General features: G+C 39.9%; 1 long non-coding RNA gene across 1 annotated transcript; it reads right to left on the reverse strand.

Annotated features, from left to right (window-relative positions):
• Positions 1–817: 817 nt before the first annotated feature.
• On the reverse strand, positions 818–7,407 carry LOC125176099 (uncharacterized). Its single transcript, XR_007156117.1, has 2 exons — positions 7,316–7,407; positions 818–2,050 (listed from the first exon to the last, which is right to left on the reverse strand). It is a non-coding gene; the product is annotated as an uncharacterized LOC125176099 (long non-coding RNA).
• Positions 7,408–9,481: the final 2,074 nt, after the last annotated feature.

The raw sequence follows: 9,481 nt of genomic DNA on the forward strand, positions 1-9,481 counted from the left end.
ATAGAGTGATTGCTCTTCTATTGGTGGACAAGCCAGAGGAGGAGAAGCGGAACAGCCCCTCCAAAGGCCCACCCCTATTGAGCTGGCCAAGGGCCAGAGGAAGCAGAGTGGATGTTAGTACAAATCACAGGGCTGCACTGATGAATCCAAGACACTCATTCAGAAGCCCAGGGGACTAGACCGTATATGAAGAATCCAGTTGATTTGGGACTCATTCTAATGAGACTGACTATAAACTACAAACCAGTGAAGGTGCTACTCTGTTAGCAAGACCCCTCTGTCTTTTTATAGAGTTTTAAGAACCACAGAAAAAAAGCTACTTTACACATTTTAATCACCAAATGTTACTCAACATATACTTACTATGCACCAGGTACTGTGCTAGGTTCTGGGAACACAGAGATGGTCCCTCCACAAATTTTTCCCAGAATAGGAAACAAATGCTACAGTTTCATACAATATAGTTTTGTAACTCAGATTAACAAATATCCGATATCACCATCAGGAGTTTGGGGGCAGGCATCCTATTAAGGATGACTCATACAACTAAAGTTATCAGTCAAATTAGAACTATTCCTTATTGAGGAGCAAATAAAAGTTTTTGGAAATTAAGTAAAGAAAGGAAGGTATGAGAATTCTTATCAAATTCTTTTGGAAGCAATATAATTTCCTATTCAAAGAACATTTTAAATCCACTTTCTATGGAGCAACATTGTTTATTCGGTAAGAGGGAAACAGCACTTACACGATTCATTTCTCAAAGGGCACATAGTGCTATTGGCAGTATGTATTGGCAGCTTAATTAAGAAGTCTGTTGATAATGATTTTAAGAAAAAAAAAGCTGGCACATTTTCAATTCAGATGGACACTACTGAAGACAAAGACATGTCTATTGTTGGTTCGTACATACTAAAATGTGTTACATACACTACATAAAATGTCTGGTGTCTGCAGTCATATTAGTGCCTTAACATTGGAAAAATCATGACTTATTCCCAGATCAGAAATAAATTTTTGAAAAAACTGTACAGTAATTTTGGAACATAGAAGACAACACAATGAATACTAAAACAGCCAAGTTTTCCTACAGAGTGACTGCCTAGGTCTGTTTTGCTCCTTCCCTGCCCTATCTTGGGTCCATGAGCTTTCCCAAGTTTGATCCAAATCTTCCCTTCCCCACGCTAATAACTTACTCAGAATGTCAGGCCCCTAGGGCACAGAAGGTAGAGGCCTACAGAGACAACAGATGTAATTCATCTACCTACTCTGCAAGAAATGTACAAACACAATATACTTTTCCAACAGACAATCTACACCTAAAGGGGAAAAAAAAGAATTTAATTCAATTAACTCCAACTATAATGTGTTAATATCTCTAACATCTACTGGATATTTATAAAATCAATGAAATAAATCCTACCTATTGAAACTCCAAAAAAATGGAAGATGTCCTGAGTTGCCCACATTAGATTATTTTGTTTTGTTTTGTTTTGTTTTGTGTTTTATTAAAGGGATTAAAATACTTGCAGAATACACTTTTCCATTCATTTGTTTTCTATCTTAGGGACACACTTAATTAAGAGCAGAAGAAAAAAAGTGCCCTGAAACTAATTGTAAATCCATTGAAGGCAGGAAACACATCCTAATTGTCTCCCTCATTTTCCCTCCCCTATTTTGTGCAGTGATTCACACATAGTAAGTACTCAATTAAGCTGAAAAGACAATGCATGTTTCAATTCACATTAATTTGGAGGGGTTGCAATGATTTAAGGAACAGCTGAGACAAAAAAGGATAAGTTCAATCTTTCCTGATTTATGGCTAGTGAGGCACACTGTCTTGAAAACTTTGCCGAAGCTTGTGTAACACTGGCATCATTAACTGCTGGCCACTGTGGCATTCTTAATGTCTTGATTTGTTTGCATTTTTGCTGATGGTAACAAGATGATTCTCCAACGGCTGTCTTTCCAATAAGAAAATGTGAAAGGTGATGTGAAGCAGGTATTCAGTGAAGCAGGTATTCAGTCTACCCCTGTCCTACAGACAGTACATCTGTGAACAAAATGGAAACAAATGATTAATCCAAGCCTTTCTAAGAGCAACTTTTCAGAAGTACAGCAGTTGGTCTTTTACTGATCACTACAATTATTTAGCTCAAACTTTCAAAAATACAACCAAGATCTTTGGTGGTGATAATGCTGTTTGAAGTTATCTTTCCTTACCTTAAATAATGACTTTGAAACCCCTGCCACCCAGGTGCAGATCCAAGCCCTAATCAAATCAGAAACACCACATATCTATACATTTTGAAGACAAAATGTCCCTATCCAGGTAAGGAATCTGCATTTTCTTCCCTTGCCTCCATAAACAGGAATAAACCCCTCCTGAGGTGCCGAGCCCTATCCCTTAATGAATAGAAAATTTTGGTCCATGCCTGTGTCCCATCAAGTGGCACCAAAGTGGATGGCCAGGAAATCACAGCTGCAGACAGCCTCCTGCTGTGAAGCAATCAGGCTGGGGAGGAGCACTCTTTATTCAGCAAAGGCTCTGAACTAACCAGGTAAGTAAAAGAAGCATAAACACTTCAAAGGTCACCTCCGGCAGACAAGGCCCCTTGATAGCAACAGACAGATACAGGTAGGCCCCACCTTAGGCTTTTCAGTCATAATCAGGCACATGCACCTTACTAACACTCTCTTAGAACAGGAAACCATCTTTGCAAGAAACATTCACATGCTCAAGGGCTATTTCTCTCTAAAATGTCCCACTGCAGACCCACTGCAGTTGAGATGTAAAGCCAACAAACACACAAGTAAGCTTAGCCTTAACACATTTATTCACTAATTTACTTTATTTATTTGGGTTTCTAAAAAAGCAGGCGCAAAGTAATGTGCTTAAAGCACCCTTCAGCTCATGAACAAAAATGTCATACTATATGAGCATTTAATATCAGCCTGGAATCATTTTAGGTTTTTCCTTCTCTACCCATTTTATCAAACTTGTCACTGAAACATCTTCTTAATTTGAAATGTCTTTTGCAGTGCCCTTTACTTCTGAATTTCTACTAAATCCTCCCTACCCCTTTGTCAAGACCTGATCTCCTCTGCCTGGCATACGACAGACTCCTAGCTATGCCTACATCTCCTCTGCTCTAGTCTCAATTCCTTCCAGGTGATGCTACCTCCACTGGGCCTCCACTGCAGCCATTCGCTCCAAGATCTGTCTGAGCTCGGTCCCCTGAAGTCTCTACTAAAGAGGCTCAGCCCAGCTGTGACCTTCAACCCATCCTCATCAGGCAGGCAAAAGAGAAGCAACCTCAGCCCATCAGATAGCAGGAACCGTATTCCTTCCTTGGCCACAAGTGCATTGAATTGCACTGAGTTTACACGGCTTCATCATTTCTCCATTTCCCTGCTTCCTCTAGACATGTTGGCCCAATCTTTGGAGCTGACTTTTACCTTGACTAGTTTCCCTCTTTCCTTCAATACCATGTGCCTTGCCCTGAACTTAAACCTACTTGACTAGGGCCATGACACTACACTTCCCCAGATTCTATTCCAGAACTCCAGCTGCTGGCTGGGATCCAGCTACGATTAGATTGCTCCCTCCCATGACACCACCATTCCTGACTCAATCTCACCTGCTGTCTACATTCTAGTTAACCAAGTCTCCTGCTGAATTGGATCTCCTCAGTTTCTTTCGTGACCCAACCCTAAGATCATCACTTCCTCTTGTTCACTGTGGACTAGACTGCGGGCTAACCCTAGTGCAGGCAGACTCCAGTCCCTGATACACCTAGCCTTGACTTCTCTTATTCCCTGGCAACCTATGTCACTGAGATACTGCATAGAAACCCTGTCTTCTCAGCCTACACAAATTCTACTTAAGAGGCTAGTTTTTATAATATCTACAATGTCTTTATATTTATTCATTCATTCAATTTCCTAATTTATCCTCCCTTCATTCCATAAAAACTTAAAAGAGGTTAACATTAACTTAATTAAAAAAAAAAAAAAAACTTACATGACTACCTACAGGTTAACTCCTGCCTGAATTCTGAAGTACCCTACTTTCCTATTCTACTTCACTCTCTGGTCTCCAAAATGAAGTCTCTGATTCAGGCACACAGATGCACTGACCTCTAAGCTCATTATGCATCACCCCCTCTTTTCTGCCTTCTTAATTAGTTCCTTTCATCCTTTGGCACCTCACTTGTGACATGATCTAAAAAGCTTTCCCCAAGAAACAAATCCACATTGACTTATCTCTTACCTGGGTTCTTCTGGAATAATCAATAACACACAGTTCAACTACTTAATCTTCACCAAATGTTTCATATCTATTAGCTCCCAGACAATTAATTCTTTGAAAAGTGGGATACGGGGGTGCCTGGGTGGCTCAATCAGTTGAGCAACCGACTTCGGCTCAGGTCATGATCTCACAGCTTGTGAGTTCGAGCCCCACGTCGGGCTCTGTGCTGACAGCTCGGAGCCTGCTTTGGATTCTGCATCTCCCTCTCTCTCTGCCCAACCCACTCGCATTCTGTCTCTGTCTCTCTCAAAAATAAATAAACATTAAAAAAAATTTTAATTAAAAAAAAAAAAAGAGGGGCGCCTGGGTGGTGCAGTCGGTTGAGCGTCCGACTTCAGCTAGGTCACGATCTCGCCCTCTGTGAGTTTGAGCCCCGCGTCGGCTCTGGGCTGATGGCTCCGAGCCTGGAGCCTGTTTCCGATTCTGTGTCTCCCTCTCTCTCTGCCCCTCCCACGTTCATGCTCTGTCTCTCTCTGTCCCCAAAATAAATAAAAACGTTGAAAAAAAAATTAAAAAAAAAAAAGTGGGATAAAGGTATTTGTTATTGTGCCTGTATTTGTTATGGTGCCTTCAAAGTACTTGATGTTGATCTCTAGAAGGACAGCAAAGTTCCATTTCCACATGCTCTCTACCCTTACTCCACTCCCCAGCCTCACTCCCATGGAGGACAAGAGGCAAGAGACTGAATCAAGTTACTGGATTCAAACAAGCCTCTTAGTAGGCAGCGAAGCTTTTGGTCTATGAGGAAAAAAGGTTAAAAGTTCTGACTTCTGTAGGCTGTGGCGTCTTTGGAGTTCATCTCTTGTGATTCTCACTCTCTTTAGATTGCTTCCACATGGCCAGTGAGGCAAAACAGGTATAGAACTGCCTTTCACTTGGGAGATGCTCCTCAATAACACTTCCTCTAGATAAGGCCTACGGCAGACTAATAAGACCAGCTCTAACTTAACTTCTATTTTTCTTTTTTTGTTTTTCTCTTAGTCACTAGTAAAGTAGGACCTAAAGAGCTGGACCCAGGAAAAAGGACCATGGAGGTCTATCTGTGAGCAAGACACAATATTTCCAAGCAGCTCCATATGGGCAACTGAGTTCATCAGAGGCTGCATTAGGTTTGAGAGCTGGGCAGGGGGACTCTTCTCTTGTGAAATTTTGAATTAGCAATTGCAGATGACCAGAGTCCACTGTAGAATCATGTAATATTTATGATATCTCACATATTATATTTAAATATATCATACATGCACTGTATACATTCATATATATACATACATACATACACACACATGCATACATAACTTTGATATACTACTTGGAAAGAAATGGATAATGGACGTAGGCATATCCCAAAGCCTTGAGCTCATCTGTCATTGTCTAAGCCTGTGGTCAAAATTTTATTTCAAAACAATGTTCATAATTGGCATATGACGCGGAGACTGCCAACTATCCTCTAATACCCATTCTTTCCTTTTTCCTTCATTACTAGAACCCCTAAATTTTGAGAAGTACATGGCTACAAAAATATATTTTCCTGGCAGATAGGTATAGCTAGTAGGATGTGAGTATGAGTTAGAAGTGCAACATCTAGGAAATGCCTTTAAAAAGAATGATTATGGGGTACCTGGGTGGCTCAGCTGGTTAAGCATCCGTTGGTTTCAGCTCAGGTCATGATCTCATGGTTCATGAGTCTGAGCCCCAGTTGGGGCTCTGTGGTGATAGTGCAGAGCCTGCTTAGGGTCCTCTCACACCCCCACTCTCTCTGCCTCTCCCCACTCACTCTGTGTGTCTCTCTCAAAATAAATAAATAAACCTAAAAAATTTTAAAGAATGATTATACATCTTCAGACATATGAATGAAGCCAACACCCAGGGATAGCTGAGTAGTAAGACAGAAGTTTATTTCTCCCCTCCTTGACAGTATAAGCATAAGCAGTCCAAAGCTGGTATGGCACCTCCACCGTGTCAGGGAGCTCTTTCTAGCTTGTTTGGAGTCTCTTAACCAAAGCAAAAGTTAGTTTGCTATAGCAAATACAGCACTGTATTTCTAGCACTGCCACTTATGACCTATCAAACCAGGGACAAATTATTTAAATTCTATGACCTTGTTTGTGTCTATACCTATTTCACAGGTTGTTACCAACATGAGATTGTATCTTTTTTTTTTTTTTGCTTCCCATTATAGCCCCAGCTTCTATCACAGTGTCGGCACACAGTAAGAATCCAATAAAAATTAATTATTATTGCTGTTCCTATTGATATGCCAAGTCTAGACACATAATGCCACACCTTAACAACAAACCATTAGGTACTTCTAATAAAGATATGAATAATGCAACTAATCAACATGGCGTACATTAGAGTGATCACTTTTTCTGACCCAAATCTTAATAAACCTGGTCTTACAGAAGGTTTTTTCTGACTTGTGAACTTAGCATTATGAAAGTTCATATATGTTAAACCACTAGTTGTCAACTTAATGAACTGACTTCACTTTCAAAAATTATCTGCCTAAATTGGGCATCCCTGGAAATTCAAAGGCACATAGCCCCAACATTATTGGTTCTAGTTTTTATTACAAGGTTCCACTGTGCATGTATACGATGTGGGGGTAAAAAAACTGTTTTTTTTTTCGAGACAGAGAGAGACAGAGGATGAGCAGGGGACAGGCAGAGAGAGGGAGACACAGAATCCGAAGCAGGCTCCAGGGTCTGAGCTGTCAGCACAGAGCCCAATGCAGGGCTCGAACTCACGGACTGTGAGATCATGACCTGAGCCGAAGTCGGACGCTTAACTGACTGAGCCACCCAGGTGCCCCAAAAACCTGATTTTTATAACACGTTTATGGTTGTGAATTTGTATTTCAGTATTTCAGAATCTTAAGAAAAATCATTCTTCTGTTTTCCCAAAGGAAGATGGGCACTTCTTGCCTCTGCAAAAATAGCATGGATGAGAGAGATTTCAGTAAAACCCACTTTTTTCTATTGAAGAACACTTAATAAACACACACACCTGGCTGCTTTCACTTCACCATGAGTGCCACCCATTTGCCAGTCATTGAAGTAATTCAGTCTGATCTGTTGAGGTGATGGATTCCGACAAACTGTGTAAGCCTGTCATTAAGGGGAGGATAGATTACTGTCTCCATGCAGGACATTATAGTGCTTACATTTCTCATCCATACAGCCTATGAAACAAACAGGGAAAGCAAGATGAAAATAAAACTGAACATGGATTATACTGCTTCTCTCTCCAGTGAATGGCAGGAGCTGGTGACCAGTCCACACTGTCTACCACGCACGCGCACACACACACACACACACACACACACACACAATTTGATTTCCTTCTAATATAAAGACCTCTCGTAAAGGACACAAATATTATGCACAAAATTGACTATTCAGTAACTTAAGTCTAACTTAAGGCCTTGTGCTCCCACTTTTAAAATATTATTCTTTCCTCTTTCACCCTACCTATTTATAGCCATTTTGCCTCTCTATAATTTTTTACTTATGTACTTAAAATCCACATTTAAAATGGAGATTATATCAAAAGTGAAATGAGTTAATTAGGTTAATTGAAGAAAACGAGTCTGAATTAATTAAAAAGTCTAAAGAATGGATGGTTGTCAAAAAGATCACGATAATAGCAACAGGTGATGTTTTGAGAGGTTACTACATGAAAATCAGTAGGCTGAACGCTTTACATGCACTATCTCATTGAGTCCTCATAAAAGTCCTGGAGCAGGTATTCTCATCCCATTTTTACAAATTAGAAAATAAAACCTGAGAGATATTAAGTAACTTGCCTAAAGCCACGTAGCTAATGCGTTACAGAAATACTTTCAAACCTGAGTTTGTCTGACTCCAAAGCTCATGTTCTTTACCGCCACATCAAACTGCTGGGTGGTTCCTTCAATCAATAATAAAAGTAAAGCAGTATTTCAGATTAGTGTTCCAAAACCCTAACATGTGGAACACCGCTTCAGTGAAAAAATGAGAAGTGTCTAAAATTAGCTCACCAATTATTTTAGGTAGGTGGTAATTACCTGCAACTCATGAAGTATGTACTCACACCAGACGCTTTCTATATACATTCAATCTAACCCTCATAACAGCTCCATAAATTAGGTAAACTATCTCCATTTACAGGTGAGGGAAAAGATACTCAGAGAACCTAAGTAATTTGCCCAAGGTCACGCAGATAGAAAGTGGCTCCTTCTGCACTATGCCTTTTTGCCACACTACCTCATTCCATCCCGCGTTACTTCTCTAGACTGCCTGAAAAGCTTGCTTTATAAAACGATAACGCCATTCCCCTTTAATTGTATTATACTATTTATTAGCTCAGCAAAGATTTGGTTCAGAGACAATGAAAAAGTAAACTTTAACCCAGCCCTCTCTCATTATCATAAATTCCAAATTTAGTAACGTCCATGTTAATGGGTTTTACTGTATATAGAAAAGAGTTTAATAGTCACTTAGCCCCGCTCTATCTCCATTAACAAATGTAAAAGGCCACACAAAGGCGGAGAAAGAACAGTGACCTTAAAACTAAAACAGTTAAGTGTCTGTAATTTGTATTTCAGCAAAAAGTCATACCTCATATGCCAACATACAGTACACACATATGCCAACATGTAACAACACATTCAACTCTACAATTTTAAGTGCTCTGTTCATCAATTAAAGAAAATTAATCCTAATCAGATGTTCATATTAAGGAATACAGCCATAGCAAATCGGTAATAATAATTAAAAGTCCATTTCAAATCTCTTTGGTTAGCAGGGACATGATGTAACATAGCCAAGCCGCCCTAGTCCTTTCTGTAGTGTTGTATAAATATGCACATTAAATGAAAATTCCTGGATGTTTAACATGGTCATCTTTGCTACCCACACTGCACACGTTTCTAACAAAGACATGCTACCATGTACACCCTGAATGGGAAAAATGTACAAGTTGTGACAGTCAAGCATATGTCTGCTCTGACAGCCAAATCCTAATACACAGTATTTTCCCACTTAGAGTCATCACAGCATTGCAAAGATTCCAAACAAATCTACCTGCTTTTCAGGGGGCTACCTGAAGCAGGAAGGATGCCACAGCTCTCTCCAGTTGCATCCGGTTTTGTTTTGTTTGTTTTCTTTAGGTCAGCTTGTAAATGAGCTATCA

Source organism: Prionailurus viverrinus, chromosome A1 (assembly GCF_022837055.1).
Source record: "Prionailurus viverrinus isolate Anna chromosome A1, UM_Priviv_1.0, whole genome shotgun sequence".
Taxonomy (NCBI): Eukaryota; Metazoa; Chordata; class Mammalia; order Carnivora; family Felidae; genus Prionailurus; species Prionailurus viverrinus.